General features: G+C 40.5%; 1 long non-coding RNA gene across 3 annotated transcripts; it reads right to left on the bottom strand.

Moving 5' to 3' along the window:
* Window positions 1-2,266: 2,266 nt before the first annotated feature.
* Window positions 2,267-3,901, bottom strand: LOC309503923. 3 transcript variants are annotated; one of them, XR_014207941.1, is made up of 5 exons: window positions 3,622-3,901; window positions 3,481-3,530; window positions 3,329-3,406; window positions 3,187-3,228; window positions 2,796-3,117 (listed from the first exon to the last, which is right to left on the bottom strand). It is a non-coding gene; the product is annotated as an uncharacterized lncRNA (long non-coding RNA). The 3 variants fall into 3 exon arrangements; XR_014207940.1 differs by having other exon boundaries at window positions 2,267-3,117; window positions 3,187-3,406; XR_014207942.1 differs by having other exon boundaries at window positions 2,268-3,406; window positions 3,622-3,900.
* Between the last annotated feature and the right edge of the window lie 17,015 nt (window positions 3,902-20,916).

Below are 20,916 nucleotides of genomic sequence, written 5' to 3'. Positions count from 1 at the left end.
GTTAGTATTGAAAACATTAAACTTTAGTGTAACATATGTAAAGTTTTTAAGTACACTGTACTTAAAATTAAAAAAAGGGAAAGAAAAAAATTTAAGTTTAGTGTAATTGTAATTTTTAAGTATGTTTACTTAAAAAAACTTAGGTAATCAGTTTCCACAAAAGTTTTGAGTACTCTGAACTTATCGGGTTTTACAGTGTGTGTTCAAACTGTCTGATGTCATTAAACACTATCTTGTGTTGATCAGCATATGCAGCTGACTTCTGCAATGAAGAGGCTACAGACTCTAGCTCTGCGTGTGGTTTCTCAGGGTTTAGGAAATGTGCCAGACAGATTGCAAAACAAAGATTGTTTGAAATGTTCATGTGATAGAACAGATTAAGTCTGTTTTTGCCAATCACTTCATTGTGGGCAAGATCACGTAACTTTCGATAAGCACCGCCGCGTTTACTTCTCGCTATCGTCACTCTTAAATCTCTAATCAAACTGCACATCAGAGTTGCTCTGCATTATTTTTTCAAGCTCGTTTATAAATAGATCTACACTGTAACTATTGCCACCCGACTAAAGTGTACTAACATCTGATGTCAAACTCGGACCCCTCAAGGTAATGCTGATTAAACTACTGTCTCCGCCTAACAGTCTGGAAAACGCCACAATTTCAGAAAGTGTGTCATGTAAAAACATGGTGTAAATCTGCTAAATCTGTAGAAGATCTCCTGTGGATTTCCAGACCACTGAACTGAGCTCGTGGCAGGACAGTGTACCCACTCACATCGCCACCCTCTCTTACTAGTGATGCTATATCGCTATGTGTCAGACCCATGTCGGGTGCATCAGGATTGAGTGTGTGGTGTGAGTGGGTACACGATCCCTCTCCTGACTGGTGAGAAGATACAAGATGATCAAAATCAGCATTTGGTTCTGGAGAAGGTTCTGACACCTCTCCTGCATGTTGGGTATTTACAAAATGTTCAAAATCAATATTTGGTTCAGGATCTTCATCTGACATCGATCACATAATGTTTAATCATTCTACCAATGTATCAGTTGTTGACTCAGACCTATTCATATCCTCCATTGTCTGAATTAAACAGAGCAATGTTTCTGTGGTACTGCACTGCTCAAGGGGTACCACACTGCCCTCGTCTCATCTAAACCTACCTACCCGACCCTGATCAAAATCATCTGACTCCTGACAACGTTTAGACATTTTTAAACCAGATTTGCTTGTTTTTTTATTTAAACCACAGGTAGAAAAAATATCAATATATTATATTTTATTGCAGTTGATGAGATAATAAGAAATGGCTCATGACGTTGCAAATGTGGTTTCAATTAAGACTAAAGATTTGTGTGTTTCCTATTCACAATGGCTTGCCCTTTGTTGGATGATGTAGTTGATGAGGAAGTTTTAATACTCAGACGAGCATTCAGGCATGAAAGAGTCTTCCGAGATAGGGCAAACCCATTGGCCTTTTCAGACGAATATATCTGACTGAGAGGTACAGATTCTCAGGTGATGGCATCAGATATATGTGTAGGCTGCTGGGTCCAAACATACAGCACAGGACAGCACGGAGCCATGCTCTCACTGTCCCACAGATGGTCTGCGTAGCACTGCGATTCGTTGCAAGTGGCATGTTTCTGTATTCTGTCGGTGATGCAGAAAACCTCAATAAAGCCACTATTTGCTGCACAATAAGAAATGTAAGTCTGGCATTGAAATCTCTTGTGCACATATTTATCACCTTCCCTGGTCACAGAAGATTCATCCACATCAAGGAGGAGTTCTACAAGATTGCAGGTAACACGAATAATAACAGATTACTACAAAATGTTACATTAGCACAGTCACAGTATGACACTCATTATTTTGTGTTACAGCTTTTCCTAATGTAATTGGTACAGTGGATTTCACCCATATTCGTATTCAACGCCCCTCAGGGGCACATGAGGGAGATTGTTAACAGGAAATCCTTCCACAGTGTCAATGTTCAGGTAAGAATGAGTTATGGTTACTGTCAGCTACATAATTATTCTGTGCATTAAATTAGCTTAATAGGCTATATATTTTTACAGATGATCTGTGATGCTGACTGCCTTATCACAAATTTAGAGGCAAAGTGGCCTGGCTCAGTCCATGACTCCAGAATCTTTCGGGCCAGTAGAATTTACCAGAGACTCTCTCTAGGTAAGCCATCCCATTTTTTTAAGCACTTTGAACATCAAGAGTACAGTACTTGTATTCGCAGGTGAGTTCTCTGGTGTGCTGCTGGGGGACAAAGGCTATGCCTGTGAGACATTTCTGATGACTCCCCTTACAGACCCCCAAACAGCAAGCTTACAACCATGCCCATGCCAAAACCAGAGCTCGGATTGAAATGACCTTTGGCCTCCTGAAATCACGATTTCAGTGCCTGCACCACCTGAGGGTCTCCCCAGACAGAGCATGTGACGTGACTGTTGCCTGCACAGTGCTGCACAATATTGCCAGCCTAAGAAAAGAAAGGGCTCCCAGAGTTGCTTTGGATGTTGATTGGGACAATGCTGCCATATTCCCAGATAACAGAAATGGTAGACTTGTTAGAGAACAATACATTGCAAATTATTTCAGTTAATTTAGTTTTGATTTAGCCCATCCCTTAATAAAGGATAATGTAGGCTATATAACTTTTTCATGTGTACATGCATTTTATTTGGCATCGGTAGCACACACTGTGGTTATATTCCCAAATTCTAGTTCCACTTCACTGGATCAATAACTATAAAGTGTACTTGACATTCATAAAAAAAAGTTACAAGACCACAATGGTTTTGGAATATTTTTCTTTTATTATTTTGCTGTTATCACTTGTCAGCTTGGAGCTTTGGAGAGAAAAAATTATGATGATTAATACATTGTGTTACAGTCATGGTTACAGTATGAACTGAAGTCACTTACTTCTCTTTCTAGTTTCTGGATTTCCAGTTCTAGTTTCCTCAGTGTCTTGCGTTTAATTTGCATCTCAAGGTCCATGTCCTGCAGCTTTCTTTTGTTCACATCAATCTTGACTTCTGTCAGCTCGATCTGTCTCTTAGGATGCGTTGTGTAGAGATATCTGACAGTTTGTGAATTCTGTGAACACCTTTTAGTTAGCATAGCAGAATTTTTGCATAATGTAAATTTACTTTAGGCAATACTCACTATGTTACCAGGCTGCTTATCAGGCTGCCCAATGTCAGGATCCTGTAACAAATGATATTTTCTATTAGTACCACTTCCCTGACTTCTTATCTATTATGAACTTAAAAAAAATGTGTCTATTTCCACAAAATTGACATGATACCTCGAGCCTTCTGGAGTCCAGCGACACAGTCTCATCATCGGCAGAAGTGCACTCCACTGCTGTAGATGTGGCTTCCCTCTGCCATATTCAATACTTGTATTGATATTTTTGACAGGACATGCAAAGCCTGTGATTTAATAAAGAGTACTCACCGGCGAATCATAGTCTGGTGGCTCCAAAAGTGTAAGGGTGTTACCAGCCACTGCAAGGTAAGGCAAAGTCACACAGTCCACATAACAAAATATATATGGATTTCAATATTTTCCATGTGCAGTAGTATGGCAATAATGTACCTTGTATGAAGAGGCCAGTATCCCTTGCTGGGCCAGAGTCAGTGGCTGTCCCTCCCTGGATCCCTTCAATCACTGGCTTCCCTTTATTTAAGTCCAGGGCCAGCTCCTCTGCTGTGGTGAAGTCTTGGGTTGGAGGGCCACCCCCCGTACCAGATATATTACTTTTTTTTTTATTATTGCTAAAATCAGCACAGACAATAAAATGTCAGCAAACATGTCACCTATGTTCTCCGCAAACAAGTCACTTACCAGCCTGCAAAATATTCTTGTATTTAATCTTGACTTGCTGCCAAGTCCTTTTTTGGCCAGACATGTTTGTTCTTTAAGAGGAATAGATAGATACAAATGATAAAAAAGATTAGATGGATAAAAATAGAGCAAATTATCTGATTATAGATTACATCAAATCAATTAGAAACAAAACCTACATACAAATAGATAAGAGTAAAAAGATTAAACAGATTATAGACATAAAAGAATAGATGCACATAGTGGGTAAGTGTTTGCAATTATTGTTCATGTTAAATGCATGTCCACTGGTCACATTTAAGGCAAAGTATACAATTATTTTGGAAAATGACAAGTAACTCCTTGAATTGTAATTATGAGGGTTTCAGTGGAGCACTGGTTATTTGGACTACTTACGCATTCAATTGGTCCGCTATTGTTTGCCAGGCATTCTCTCTTTGTTTTATTACAGCAGCTGTATTGCCTTTTTTACATATTATATGTTTTACTTCTTCATACGTTTCCATAAGAAGCTGTTGCTCATCAGGCGAAAAGTATGCCGCACGGGTTTTGTCCATTTTTGCATCGGTGATTCTGTGATCGATTTCGTGATCTTTTTAAGAATGCCGTGAACGTGCATTTATCCAAACTATATACACCTGGCTTGACATATCCGCGCGTTCTCATCCTGGCTCAGCAAACGTGCAACGGATTAAGCCAGGATACACTGATTAAACTAGGTCAAGCCGCGACTGTTCTGTTATCCTGGCTTTCTTAATTCTACTTTTGTGCAATACCTCCCAGGTAAGTATAGCGATGTGTTGTCATGTCGTGACATGTCCTCCCGTGGTGATGTACGGGCATGTTAAATACTGCGAGAGACGTCGATTTCATACCACAGACATCGGCCCGGAAGAAGCCAAGACGATCAGCTGCTAAAAGTATGTGAACAAAAGCTGTTGGATTGGTTTCTGTTCATTTTAAATCAGATGCGGATAAAGTAGCAGAGTATGATAATGTTTTATTCGGTTGTAATAGTGAGTGATCACCTGTGCGTGTGTGTGTGTGTGTGTGTGTGTGTGCGCGCGCATGCGTAGGCCTATACAAAGTGACAATGCGTTAGTTTAGAACTGTTGTTGACATACATGTGTTGTTTAAAAACCTAAAACATAAACTTGCATACATAGTATGCATTTATTTATCATTTAACTAACTGTAATGGAGAACGGTGTGTAAAAGTGGAGACATCTCTTTTCAAACCCCTTTATAAGTAGTTTTCTTAACAGAGGTGGTCGTGGTTGACAATGCAGTTCCCGATATAAATGATGTTCAGAGCTGGAGTGATGGTCTGATAGAATTGTGGGATGACTGTGTATTTACACCCGTTAAAGAAACACAGCGGTCTGGTCCATCCAGCGAGCGTGTGGTGGCTGTGGAAGAATCCGACCCTGAAGAGCTACCTTCAGATCAGGAGGATACCTGTGGTTTAAATAAAAAAAAACAAGCAAATCTGGTTTAAAAGTGGCTACACGTTGTCAGGAGTCAGATGATTTTGATCAGGGTCGGGTAGGTAGGTTTAGATGAGACGAGGGCAGTGTGGTACCCCTTGAGCAGTGCAGTACCACAGAAACATTGCTCTGTTTAATTCAGACAATGGAGGATATGAATAGGTCTGAATCAACAACTGATACATTGGTAGAATGATTAAACATTATGTGATCGATGTCAGATGAAGATCCTGAACCAAATATTAATTTTGAACATTTAGTAAATACCCAACATGCAGGAGAGGTGTCAGAACCTCCTCCAGAACCAAATGCTGATTTTGATCATCTTGTATCTTCTCACCAGTCAGGAGAGGGATCGTGTACCCACTCACACCACACACTCAATCCTGATGCACCCGACATGGGTCTGACACATAGCGATATAGCATCACTAGTAAGAGAGGGTGGCGATGTGAGTGGGTACACTGTCCTGCCACGAGCTCAGTTCAGTGGTCTGGAAATCCACAGGAGATCTTCTACAGATTTAGCAGATTTACACCATGTTTTTACATGACACACTTTCTGAAATTGTGGCGTTTTCCAGACTGTTAGGCGGAGACAGTAGTTTAATCAGCATTACCTTGAGGGGTCCGAGTTTGACATCAGATGTTAGTACACTTTTGTCGGGTGGCAATAGTTACAGTGTAGATCTATTTATAAACGAGCTTGAAAAAATAATGCAGAGCAACTCTGATGTGCAGTTTGATTAGAGATTTAAGAGTGACGATAGCGAGAAGTAAACGCGGCGGTGCTTATCGAAAGTTACGTGATCTTGCCCACAATGAAGTGATTGGCAAAAACAGACTTAATCTATTCTATCACATGAACATTTCAAACAATCTTTGTTTTGCAATCTGTCTGGCACATTTCCTAAACCCTGAGAAACCACACGCAGAGCTAGAGTCTGTAGCATCTTCATTGCAGAAGTCAGCTGCATATGCTGATCAACACAAGATAGTGTTTAATGACATCAGACAGTTTGAACACATGCTGAATGTTAAAATAGTAGTCTTCTATCGGTCTGATACAGGTGTTTTGGAGAAGTATACAAACACAGACGATCCGCATCCTAAAACAGCATTTTTGTACCTGCATGACTATCATTATTTTATGATTAAAAATCGATGCGCATTTACTGGCACACCATACGTGTGTGAGTTTTGCTACCAAGGATTCACCTGTAGAAGAGATGACAGATGTCGGTACACCTGTGATGTCTGTAATGCCCCAGAATGTCATAAACAACCCAAAAAGCCAAAACACTGCGGCGACTGTCTGCGGTACTGTAAGTCTGACTATTGGTTTGAGATAAACTACATCCTTGTGCATCGCTTTCTGCCAGGACTTTTACGTGCTTTTCCTAAACCACTGAAGTGACATCGACGTCCGGGTTAGCAGTAGCATGAGCCGTCAGGGAAGTGTTATTTAAATAAACTCTTATGTACTTACAAACTTTCCAATGCCTCGTTTTATGAGTACAGAACCTATTTGTACTACTGTATTAGTTTGGTACCATTCCGGGCTATTATTAGTGGGGTAATTTACGAGATACATCCTAGGATCCATTAGTGCCTGCACTAAGCCATCCGTCTGATATCTCTGAAATAGTCAGAGGATGCAGTGCAAACTATTTTACCCTTAAGCGGTCGCCCATGCTTCCCAAAAGGTGTCATTTTTTTGTAATAGTCGCAAGATTCAACGTGCTAAGTCAGTGATATTCAGAAATCGGAAGGTCTCCTTAACCCCCTGGGGTCGGCCGTATCGCCGGCGACACCAGCTCGCTTTTTTTTTTTATCAGTTCAAAAGTGATTCATTTTGCTCTGTTGACTTTGATATTACAAACAAGTTTCATACATCAATCGATTCTGTTAAATGTGTATTATTTTTGTGTATACTCATTTATTTGGTGCTTTTTGCCAAATAAAGAAAAATAAACATGATGCGAGTTCTGCCTTCTCTCTGTCAGTTAAGTTCATTCTGAAACGCGTCCGAAAATGAACTGTAACTCAGCGAATACTCAGTCAAACAGGCATACAGACACACAGGCATGAAGCTTGAATTCTCTTCTTTTAAATTAAGTAATTTATATAAAAACCAAATATTCTCAGCTTGTGAAATCTGTATTAAAAGAGAGCGATTCCAGTCGAGCTCATTAGCGCTCATTCAAATGTAATGTGACCACGCCCCGGAGAGCGCGCGCTATTCAAACGCAAATTCTGAGAACTATTTCAGACCTGTGAAACGCCCACATCAGCTGTAAACACAGCGCGCCGCGAGTGAGGCATAATATAGCCTACCTAATAATCCTGGAGAAAAGTTTCCTCAGAACAGTGCTGATATGAGGAGCAATAGATCCCGCTGAGGAGTGAGGTAGGCTAAGTTATCTTTTCTCAAGTGTTAATGTGGAATAAATAACGTTATGGAATAACGTTAGTGTAGACCTATGTAAACCGCAAAAAGATGAATCGCGTTTCTATAATATGAATCGCGTGTCTGTGTGTGAAAGAATAAACCGCTTTAATAAACTAAAATGCTTTGCTATAGCCTACTGAGATGAGTAAAAACCGACTGAAATATGTTGAAATAAAATGTCTTTGTATAAGCAACGTATTAAACTGCAAATTAATATTTATATGCCCTAATATTTCATAAAAACAACGTTACAGTCAGGCGAAATATGAAAGACAACATTTTGTTGACTAGATTTGGGTACAGTTTTTACTGTAGAATATAGTGCCACATCAAAAAAGCTTTTGTTTAGCAATTTCTGCTCATATGTTATATATATATATATATACACACTACCGGTCAAAAGTTTTAGATCGGTAAGATTTTTAATGTTTTTAAAAGAAGTCTCTTCTGCTCACCAAGGCTGCATTTATTTGATTAAAAATACAAACAAAAACAGTCATATTGTGAAATATTATTACAATTTAAATCAGCTGTTTTCTATGTGAATATATAGTAAAATGTAATTTATTCCTGTGATCAAAGCTGAATTTTCAGCATCATTACTCCAGTCTTCAGTGTCACATGATCCTTCAGAAATCACTCCAATATGATGATTTGAGGATCAAGAAACATTTATGATTATTATCAGTGTTGAAAACAGTTTTTTTTAGTTTTTTTATTTCATGATGCTATGATGAATAGAAAGTTCAAAAGAACAGCATTTATCTGAAATAGAAAGCTTTTGTAACATTAAACACTACCGTTCAAAAGTTTGGGGTCAGTAAGAATTTTAATTTTATTTTTGGGGGAAATAAATAAAATAAATCAATACTTTTATTCATCAAGGATGAGTTAAACTGATCAAAAGTTACAGTAAAGACATTTATAATGTAAGAAAATATTCTATTTTAAATAAATGCTGTTCTTTTGAACTTTCTATTCATCAAAGAATTTTGAAAAAAAATTGTACACAACTGTTTTCAACATTGAAAATAATAATGAATGTTTTTTGAGCATCAAATCATCATATCAGAATGATTTGTGAAGGATCATGTGACACTGAAGACTGGAGTAATGATGCTGAAAATTCAGCTTTGATCACAGGAATAAAATACACTTTAAAATATATTAAAATAGAAAACAGTCATTTTAAATTGTCATAATATTTCACAATAATACTGTTTTGTTTTATTGTTTTTTTATCAAATAAATGCAGCCTTGGTGAGCAGAAGAGACTTCTTTTAAAAACATAAAAAATCTTACCGATCTAAAACTTTTGACCAGTAGTGTATATATATATATATAATACTATTTTTGTCAAAAATAAAGTCATCAACTAAGATGTTAGCTGTTCCAATGTTGGCTATATTCAAACTAATGAATACATATGATAAAATGTAGGGCTATAATAATTTTTTTTACAAAGAAAGAGTACACTTGAAATATTGTTGAAATTGTAATTATTGTTGTAATTGTAACCTTTTTAATAAAATAGCAAAACATATTTACAAGATAGATGTAAGCAAAATCTTAAATGGTCAATATAAGTCTTCTTCTAAATATATCTTTTGTCCTTGCATTGTGGCTCAGTCAGTGTCACACCTGAATGAATGGCTAATTATGCAGAGTGGGTGGGACATTGTATTCTCAGGTGTAAACCACTCCTCCTTCACGCCCCCCTCGCATATTGGCTTTCCAAGCAAAACCTGTTTTACACAATTTAAATCAATGTATTGTTTTATTGTGAACGATAAAGCAAGACTATTTTCACATAATTTTGAAGCCAGAACTCGAAGCGACAACATCAATTAGTCAAAAGTCTTATTGACGCATATTTAGTATGAGTTTTGTGGTCTTATTTCAGCAACTTTCATTTTTATTTTTTTCAATAACCACGCATAAACATTATTCTCTTAAAAATACAAACATCTACATACATGTTCCTCACATATTATGCTAGCCCTGTTTGTGCTATATAGAGTGAATTTACACCTTTGCCATTAACATGTTTATAAATAACTGAAAAAAGCACAAATGTCAGGGCATGTCAAAACATCCCAAGGGCCCCAAAAACACATCAGACCCCAGAGGGTTAATGAGGTGCCCCATGCTCCATTCATTAGTGCCTTCGGTTTGATCTATCCTGGAGTAGCTTTGCGGGAACACCAGACTGCACATTAATCTACTAGGAATAATGATTTCAGAATAATGCAGAATAAATCAAGATGTAAAATTTATTTGTCAGGTAAAATGTATCACGCCAATTACACAAGTGATTAAAAGCCCATTCAGAAATAATAAATACATGACATCAATTACTCAAAGATGACTCTAAAAGTAAGCAATGCATTCCTGACAGAGACACACAGTGGTGTGTGAGTGTGTTACGAGTGTAAGACTTGAGAAAACACTGACACAGCACTGCATTTTCCCTGGTTACAGGTTCCCAAAGACTGCTCTGTCACCTAGCCTTAAACACCCAGACCAGAACAAAAGGGTTATACCAATATTTTTTTTAGTTTGTTTTGGGTCAATTCATGTGCCCCGGGGGTTAACGCCTGGTTTCGGGGGAGAGGGGAGATATCTTGAAGAGACACCACCCAAAGAGGAGAACAGAGTTCTCCTAAGCTTACAATCTTTCTCATAATACCAATGACTGCAATGAAATTAAGACCATTTTAACAATCGCACTGAGACATTTAAAATGATTTCAAACATGAAAAGGAAAAACAATAGATTCACAAGATACCTCATATGTGATATATAGATATATCTCAGTGAACTTTTAGTGACTTGAGGAGGGAGAGGGGGGATGCATATATAAACAAGGAGATAAGTTTGGACAAGACAATGTCCTGTGCTCTTTCTTTGCGATCTTCTGTCCAGGGTGCGTTTTATTGCTTTATTGCAGGGTGAGTTTTATCTCAGCTACAAGATGCATAAAAAATTGGCTCAAGGTATGCAATACTGCACAGTGCGATGTCGCAATGTATAATGCGAGCGCATTAGGTACGTTGACTTTACTTCACTATATCCCTTCTGTCAGGCTCGAAAATGCTACCCAATTGGTCATTCTGAAATAATATACAAGGATCTTCAAAACCTTGAAGATTATTACAGCCTGGTCAAGGCTACTGTCCTGCCACCATGGAAGCTGCTTCACCCTGTACTGCCTTTTAGGACTGGGGGCAAGTTAATGTTTCCACTTTGTAGGGCCTGTGCTGAACACAGAACCAGACACAGCCATGCATGCACACAGATGAGGAAAGATCCATCCATGGGTGTTGGGTTACTATTGAGCTGTTAAAAGCTGTTGAGAAGGGTTATGTATTCAACAGTACATTTCTACTCTATACTTGCATATATAGATATACATAGTCTATATTCTATTTCTCATATTGTATAGTATAGTTATTTTGCACTGTGTTGGCATTCATTGTGGACAGCAAAGTAATAATTGCTCAGGAAAATCTGCTTTCCTCACTGGGTGTATGACAATAAACGCTTTAAATCTCGAATAATATATATATTCATCAAACCTCTGACAGTGAAATGAACAGCAGTTTTCAATAATAACTAAAATAACAGTACGCATACTTAGATGAATGACAGTATATCTAGTATTTTAATGCAGGACCATGAAGTGACTAAAACACATTAATATCTAGAAGGATTTAGGGAGGAACTAGCCGATAAATCACTAGGATTAATCTTAGCCTGGTTGTTAGCCTGCTCCGGAGCAGGCTTGCTGCAAAGTGTAAATCTCCATAGTAACTTAATGTAGATTAATTTAGCCTCCCTTCATGCAACCGAGTCAGGGCTAAATTCAGACAGGATAACTGGAAAATCCCAGCTTAATCCCTTATCTTGCTTTTGTGCAATACCCCTCTGGCATATACATGTCAGTCAGTTCGGCCCTGTAAATCAAAAACACTGATTTCTTGAGACATGGATTCCCTGTCAATCATGAGTGACATGGATTCATAACCCTGGAGCCATAAATCATCATTTTGACAGAAGGTGTATGTTAATACGTAACCTTATGCTTTGAACCACCTATGTGTCACTGCATCCTATCAAGTTTTGCAGTTCTTCTGTCCTCTTCAGTTCTGAGCATTAACAACAGCTCAGCAAAGTCAGGTGGTGTCCTCGTCTTAGACTCAAGCTGAAGGGCAAGTATCAGGGAATGATCCCAACACCCACGCTGAACAGGTTTCAGTAAGTGCTGATGTGCGGAGGACTGCTTTACTCCGTCCCGCCTGACAGCAGTGCTAAGGATGGTCTGCAGTCTCTGCAAGTAGTTAGAAGCTTTTTCACCCGTGTCCTGATGAGTGTTCAGAAACCTGGCAAAGATCTCATCGCCATCCTCCACCAGCCCATAAGCAGAGTCGAGAAGTTTCACATAATCCCGTGGAGGGGCAGTGGAACCAAGTTGCTTGACCACATCAAAGGCTGGTGGTGAGAGACTTTGCAAGATCCTCCTCCGCTGAACATCTGGAGGGAGAGAATCTTGAAGCAAAAGGTCAACATGGAGACACCATGTGTCAAAGTCAGCCTCACCTGGGGGTTTAGGAACTCGGCCAGAGAAGGAACGCAGCCATTGTGAATGTGCCTACACTGCAGAAGCGTAATTTATAATGACGTGTTCGACAACTATGCGTTGCACCCATAGACTGTAAAAAATATGGACAAAGCGTCTGTGACGTCACCCATAGACTTTCTGAAGAACGGTTTTGAGGCCGTTTATGGGGGGTATGGGCGGCGCCATATTTCAATACAAATGTTCAGAAAGGATGACTTACAGGTATGATGTGTTGTGTCAGATCATGGCCGAGACGTCAAATTTCAGGAATTCCACTCGGCGCAGCCTATGCTCGTTGTCAGCTGTCAATCAAGCTGTCAATCGCGCCCTTATTTGTCATACATTTTATATCTAAATACGATCTAAACTAACGAGTTAGAAAAAAATTCACCCCCCTCACAGTTGTCAGGCACTCGGAACCTATCGAAAAAAACAATAAAAGTCCATGGGACCAACCTGTAAAAACATGAATTTATGCTGTGAAAACTGACATTTTAATATGGACATTTGCTCCCTTTTGGGACCTGCCCCTAGCGGATTTTCGATGTATTGCAGTTTTTCGCACTTCTGGGTAGGCTTCATTTTTCAGATTAGAATGTTGCCGCTTGGTTGCACCTCAGGTGGGTTTAAATCATCACAAGTAAGTGCATTCAATGCTGACTTTGGAGTCTTTTTCCTCACTACTGGATCAGAATTTCTGTCTGAACTTAATTTTTGATCTTTTAGATTGCAATTTATGTTTGTGTCTTTGCAAGAAGGAGGTGCTGTGGCCAGAAGATGTTACATCTGAATCAGCATCATCACCACTGTCAATGACGTCCAGGGAAGAATGTTCAGCTTGGACATGAGACTGTTTAGTGAGTGGGGCTAACACTTTGACACTATCTCAATGCCAGATAACTGTGGGGTTTTGCACATTTTTAACCCTCTGAGGTCTGAGCTGTTTTCTGGGCTCTGGAGGTGTTCTGACATGCTCTGACATTTGTGTTTTTTTCTGTTACTTGTGACATTTTCATGGCTAAAGTCTAATTACACTGTATTCAGCACAAACTCTGCTACAATAATATATCAGCAGCATGTATGTAAAAGTTTGTAGTTTTGAGATAATGACATTTATGCGTGGTTTGTGAAAATACAAAAAAAAATTCTCACTGAAATAAGGCCATGAAACCCATACTGATTATTTCTTCACAAGACTTTTGAAAATTGTATGACATAGCCTAGAATATTTGCTCCAAAACTATGTGAAAATCACCCTGACTGCTCATTCAGATAAGACAATATATTGATTTAAAATTTCTAAGATGTGTTTTGTGTGACAAAGCCATATGCGAAGAGGCGTGATCATCTCATGAATATGTAAGGTTTTAACACCTGAGAAAGACAAAGACACTCCCCTAACTGCCCTATTAGGAGCGATCAGGCCCTGTCATTCAGAGCAACCTTGCACAAAGAATGAGGAGATTTAAAAAAGAATGGCTTTTAGATTGTTTGGATTTATTTACAACACAACACAATCCAAAAATACAAATGACAAAAGAGCACATTGAAAACAATGATCCAAAGACAGAGACCTTTGTGCCATTCCTAAAAACATACCTTTCATTTCCAAGGTGTTTGATTTTCACTTTACCATGTTCATGTACAGAGACTCATGTGAATGTTGAAGTCAGCAGGACTCAGTTGCATCTGGTCCCTGAAAGAAAAAAAAAAAGAAAAAAACTGTGAACATACTGATATCAAGAGAAACTATAGGGCTGCACGATTTTGGGAATAGATTTTAGATTTTTCTAGTTAAAATTTCTTTTTAAAATTCACAGAATACACACACACACACACACGTTTCCAACAATATATAATGAACATGAATATAGGCCTTGTAGGCATAGGCTACGCAGTGCTGCATAAAATAATAATAACAATAAATTAAATCTTCCAAAAGATTTCAAGAACAACTACGCTAGAGAAAAATATATTGATTATCATATGTTACTTCAAATGTTTCCATTCGTTATGATGATATGAAATGAGATAATAGTAAAAACATAAAGCCTAATGTTTGGTGCATTTTTCCTTTCAAACGCAATCGCGCTCCAAAATATGATACTGTACATTCAAACCCACAGCGCGCTCCAAAATGTGATACATTCAAACGCCATCGCGCTCCAAAATATTAAACATTATGGTTATACATATCTATGTTTGAGCAGATATCCACAAACAGTATTTAACAGTAAACACGGGTCTAAATAGTATAATATTCACCATATATCTAGCAACAGTTCAACTGCAATGTGAAGTTTATGCAACAATACCATAAACTAATAAGTACGAATTTCTTACCTTACATCTTTCTTGTCTTCAAATCGCGTTCTTCTTCTTCTGAGGTAAATCCATGTAAGCTCACAGCGTGTCTTCCAAACTCGACGAAAAGCAGATGCTGAGTCCCAATTCGCATACTATCCGTCCTAAATAGTATGCGAAACTAGAATTAGTACGTCCCAAATCGTAGTATGTTGAAATGAGTATTCCAAAGATACCCGGATGGTCTACTATTTCCGGTTAGAATTCGAAGTGCAGATCAATGCACACTCTAACGGCTAATATTGCCCACAACCCATTGCGTGCGGGAGGGAGGAGCTTTGTGGTGATGATGGTGATGTAAACATGGCAGTCGGATGCAGCAACGGAGATGCGCCCTCAGTTTTTAAGTGTAAGAATTCAAATGTTTAACCCTAATTAAAGTTATATTTTGTCGTCTCGTAATATTAATGGGTTTATGTTGTGCCAAAAAAGTACTAAATCTTGTAGGGTCCGATGAAGATACTGAGCGCCTCATTGCAGGCTACAAAACAATAAATAAAAAGGCTCTAGTACAGTGTCATGCAAGTGTCTTTTTTATGTATTTCTTTTGATGTTTCTGTCTGACTTATTTGTAGTAATACTGTGGCTGTACAAATGTTAACTTTATCAGTCCAACCAAAGAAACATGGTTACTACACTTTTACTATAGTAAAAGCATGGTTCATTTTCATCAGGGTATTTTTAAGTATTATACATAAGTATAAGATTAAGTATAAAATACGTTAAACAATAGTTACACTATAAACTTTAAATATTTTAACTCAGAAAATAAGTAGCTTTCGTTACACACATTTGCACATGACCGTCAGAACCAGCCGCCTCACACACGACCTGTGTTTGGTTGATCTACGACGACGCCCTGCTTCACTCCTCAATTTGGTAAACACATTGCAAATGTATTGTGGAAAAAAAGATGGGAAAAGTAAATAAAATTATATTGGATATATAAGAATGAATGAAATGTTAAATGTTTTGTTAACAGTCGCGGTGTGCGTAACTAGGCAACCACGTTCTCGTTTACGTTGCATGACGTCATCGAAGTATGTCCCAGAACGTGCATGTACTCTTTTGCTACACACTCAAAAGTATGTACTTTTTCATCACAAAAAAAGTACATACTTTTAGGTCGTAGTATAAGTAGGCGAATTGGGACTCAGCCAGAGACTTGTGAAGTGTTTTGGTGTTTTGTGTTTGAGGTAACGAGGGCGTTCGCGTCCCATGTGGAGATTTGCATGTGAATCACTTTTGCGTGAGTGGGCGTGGTCGAATTAAAAAGTAATTAGCAAGCGTTTGAGAAGCTGGACATCCTGTTGGTTTTATACAAATTACTTAAACAGAGAATATTTGTTTTCAGTTTGAATCCGATCATTTAAAAGTACACACTTAAATGTGTATAAAGGTATATGGCTCATAAATGTGTGAGAAGTATTCGCTGAGTTTTGATTCAGTTTATAGACGTGCTCAAGAAAAAAAAGTTCACCGCGACGGAGAGGCAGAACGCACACCCTGTTTATTTTCTTTATTTTACAAAAGCACAATGTTTTGATTTGATTGTAAGTGGACACATACAAAAGTAGAAATATCACAGATTATTTTTTTATATTTCTTTTTTCTGTATAACCATAAATGACGGAGTAATTTAAGTTTATGTTGCTGCTATGTGAAAAAAATCCAGCAAAACGCGTCGGCGCGTTTCTCGACCTCAGAGGGATAATCTCTAATGGGAAATCAGGCTCCATGAGTGCAACAGGATTGTGTGTCTCAAACTCTACTATTACAGTAGACGGCCCTGACTGTACAGTACTGGGGGCTACTCTAACTACTTTCACCACAACTCCATGTTCTCTAAGGGTTTCAGCGATTTCATCATCAGCATCTGTATCGGTAATCCCTAACACACACACACCACATTTTGCTTTGACATTGTAGCATCTCTCAATATCCGAAACACTCATTTTGCTTAATTACTTTCAGTGTTTCCCACACATAGACTAATTTGTGGCGGTGCGCTACAGAATCAACACCGGCCGCCACATTTTGCGTTTCGTTATAAAAAAAAATTACGCTTACACACACACACGCACCCCTCTGTACACACAGCGTGCGTCTGTCTCCATGAAAACGAGATCATCCCTGGAAGCGTGGCCTATTTGGTCAGGGTTTTTCCTGCATTCAAAATTTTCCGCCAAAGCGAATTTTTGTCTTGCCAAAGCCTTATTTGATCAGTGAGTGATCAAGATGATTGCTGCGCTTGCGATAGGGCGCATGCTACTGAGAGAATGAGCAGAGAGAGAGAGAGAGAGAACGAGAGAGAGAGAGAGAGAGAGAGAGAACGAGAGAGAGAGAGAGAGAGAGAGAGAGAGAGAGAGAGAGAGCCCTCTCACCGTCTTCAAACTGTCTGGCTCTCTCTCGCTCCCTCGCGCATATTAATCAAAATCAATTGAGAATTGACAAGATGGTAAAAGATCGGAAGACCGAAGTTTCACGTGGAGCATTCAGATATTTTTTTCCTGAATTACCGCTGGGTGTGAATTGTGCTAAAATAAAACGTTTTTACGTTGCCTTATCTTCTCTGAAAAGCGTTCCGCACATTCAGCTGACATAAAAACACTTTCAATAAACAAAACAAACCTATCGAGTGATGAAATGTTTTCTGTGACTCAAATATTGTGCGATGTCCTAAACTGCAGAGATAATCGCACAACGCGTGTGATCGTGACTCCCCTGAACCGATTCACTTTAATGAAGGGTTAAAACAGCTGATCTGTCCAACACTGAACCGGTGTATGACAAATCGGTAACACTTTACAATACGGGTCCATGTTAATTAAAGGTAAATGTTAATTTCACCATTTACTAGTAGCCTACATTATTTAAACACAACATAAGTTGTGTTTGTTAACATTAGTTAGCCTAATGCACTGTGAAGTAACATAATAAAAATACAGCTGTTCATTGTTTGTTTCTTTAAGATTAACAAAGATGAATAAATACAGTAACAAATGTATTGCTCATGGTTCATGTTAGTTAGCCTAATACATTAACTAATGTAAACAAATCAAACCACATTTAACATCTCTTAAAATGAGAATGTTAGTGTGCTTACCCCATTTTTTTAGTAAGAGTGGTTAGCAAGATTTAACCTTAAACTACTGTATTTTCAGGTTATTTATATGACAATGTGTAGAGCAATTACCAAAACAATCTTTTACTGGAGTGAGGTGAAAACAGAAAGAAAAGTGCAAAGCAAGTTGTTGTTAGTTAGCTGCTAATTGTATTCGATTGTATATGGTAGAAAATTAGACTATTAGTTAAAATAAACTTTTTAATGCTACTTTTTTTATTCTACTTTTTGAAATTGATATGATTATATACCAAAAAATTATTAGGTCTAGCAAAGAAGGATTTTATCGTACAAAGCTATGAAATCCAGTGATCCAGTGTGTGTATAAAGTAAAGTTTGTGTAAAGCTCACTCAGTGTGTGTGTGAGAGGGGGAGTGGCCAGCTGTGCTCACTCAGTGTGTGTGTGTGTGAGAGGGGGAGTGGCCAGCTGTGCTCACTCAGTGTGTGTGTGAGAGGGGGAGGGGCCAGCTGTGCTCACTCAATGTGTGTGTGTGAGAGGGGGAGGGGCCAGCTGTGCTCACTCAGTGTCAGTGTGAGAGGGGGAGGGGCCAGCTGTGCTCACTCAGTGTGTGTGTGAGAGGGGGAGTGGCCAGCTGTGCTCACTCAGTGTGTGTGTGTGAGAGGGGGAGGGGCCAGCTGTGCTCACTCAATGTGTGTGTGTGAGAGGGGGAGGGGCCAGCTGTGCTCACTCAGTGTCAGTGTGAGAGGGGGAGTGGCCAGCTGTGTTCACTCAGTGTGTGTGTGAGAGGAGGAGTGGCCAGCTGTGCTCACTCAGTGTGTGTGTGAGAGGGGGAGTGGCTAGCTGTGCTCACTCTGTGTGTGTGAGAGGAGGAGTGGCCAGCTGTGCTCACTCAGTGTCAGTGTGAGAGGGGGAGTGGCCAGCTGTGCTCACTCAGTGTGTGTGTGAGAGGGGGAGTGGCCAGCTGTGCTCACTCAGTGTGTGTGTGAGAGGGGGAGTGGCCTGTGCTGTGCTCACTCAGTGTGTGTGTGAGAGGGGGAGGGGCCAGCTGTGCTCACTCAGTGTCAGTGTGAGAGGGGGAGTGGCCTGTGCTGTGCTCACTCAGTGTCAGTGTGAGAGGGGGAGGGGCCAGCTGTGCTCACTCAGTGTGTGTGTGAGAGGGGGAGGGGCCAGCTGTGCTCACTCAGTGTCAGTGTGAGAGGGGGAGTGGCCTGTGCTGGGCTCACTCAGTGTCAGTGTGAGAGGGGGAGGGGCCAGCTGTGCTCACTCAGTGTCAGTGTGAGAGGGGGAGGGGCCAGCTGTGCTCACTCAGTGTCAGTGTGAGAGGGGGAGTGGCCAGCTGTGCTCACTCAGTGTCAGTGTGAGAGGGGGAGTGGCCAGCTGTACTCACTCAGTGTCAGTGTGAGAGGGGGAGGGGCCAGCTGTGCTCACTCAGTGGGCTTGTTCGACTTCATGCAGCTCTGCGCAGAACGATCGGCGGCTGACTTGAAGCAGTGCATGCCGGTTAGAAATTTTGTCCGACTTGATACAGCGCCGACGCCACGTGACTGTGACGTATGGCATCAAAGTACCGCGAGAGCGTTTCGAGAGTAGCCGGAGAACTCAGCCAGCGCAGCTTCTCAAGAGCGGCTGCACTGGGCTGCAGGAGGGCTGATGACGACACAGCTGTTCCACGATTGGCCGGATTCACCGCATGACAACGATCACGTGTGTTTCGTGTTTATTCGAACACCTTTAGTTCCTCTAATGCTCTCAAATCAGTTTATTATAACAGTGAACACTCTTTTCATGTCGTTGTCATGTTATATTGTGTCATGTTTATCAAATTAAAACTGCTTAAAAAACGTAGACTCCACTTCATTGATAGTTGCTTATGTTGAACTTTATTCTTGTTCAAACAGACGCTGTATGAAGCAGTACATAAAGTATTGAATGAACATGTCTCATGAAATGAAACATCTGTGTATTATTTGGCAAATATTGCATTTATTTCACTGCAGCTGTGGTAAAGTATGCAAACACCACGTGAGCGGTCACTACGGGAACCAGAAAGTGTCCGACTTCACGTCTCCGTTTGCAGCTCCTCCCCGCCTGCACGCGGCTACTCTCGCCGATCGGTTACATCCAGCCGCAGCCGATGTCGAACACACCTAGTGTGTGTGTGAGAGGGGGAGGGGCCAGCTGTGCTCACTCAGTGTCAGTGTGAGAGGGGGAGTGGCCTGTGCTGGGCTCACTCAGTGTCAGTGTGAGAGGGGGAGGGGCCAGCTGTGCTCACTCAGTGTCAGTGTGAGAGGGGGAGGGGCCAGCTGTGCTCACTCAGTGTCAGTGTGAGAGGGGGAGTGGCCAGCTGTGCTCACTCAGTGTCAGTGTGAGAGGGGGAGGGGCCAGCTGTGCTCACTCAGTGTCAGTGTGAGAGGGGGAGGGGCCAGCTGTGCTCACTCAGTGTCAGTGTGAGAGGGGGAGGGGCCAGCTGTGCTCACTCAGTGTCAGTGTGAGAGGGGGAGTGGCCAGCTGTGCTCACTGAGTGTGAGAGGGGGAGGGGCCAGCTGTGCTCACTCAGTGTGTGTGTGAGAGGGGGAGTGGCCAGCTGTACTCACTCAGTGTCAGTGTGAGAGGGGGAGGGGCCAGCTGTGCTCACTCAGTGTCAGTGTGAGAGGGGGAGGGGCCAGCTGTGCTCACTCAGTGTCAGTGTGAGAGGGGGAGTGGCCAGCTGTGCTCACTCAGTAGCTGTGTCCCAATGTGAAGACTGCATCCTTCGAAGGCTGCGGACTTCAAACGATGCAGCCTATGCGTCCTCCGAACGACACAGCATGTAGCCTTCGTAGGATTTCCTAATTGTGCAGCCAGGTGTTCCCGATTACCGCTCCAGGCGCCAAGCAACGGTGCGAGAGTATGCTGCCATCCTGACAATTCATTTGATATAATTAAGTAAACAGCTATGGAGCCAGAATTGGCTATTGTCATTTTTATGTTTTATATTTTACTGGAGGACCAGGTCATGTAGGCCTACTTTCGACTTAGCCGAAGATTCAAATGTTCA

This window comes from Leuciscus leuciscus, assembly GCF_965113295.1.
Source record: "Leuciscus leuciscus genome assembly, chromosome: 8".
In the NCBI taxonomy this organism is placed as follows: Eukaryota; Metazoa; Chordata; class Actinopteri; order Cypriniformes; family Leuciscidae; genus Leuciscus; species Leuciscus leuciscus.
Note: the sequence above shows the minus strand (reverse complement) of the source record. Positions and strands in the feature narration are given on the sequence as shown.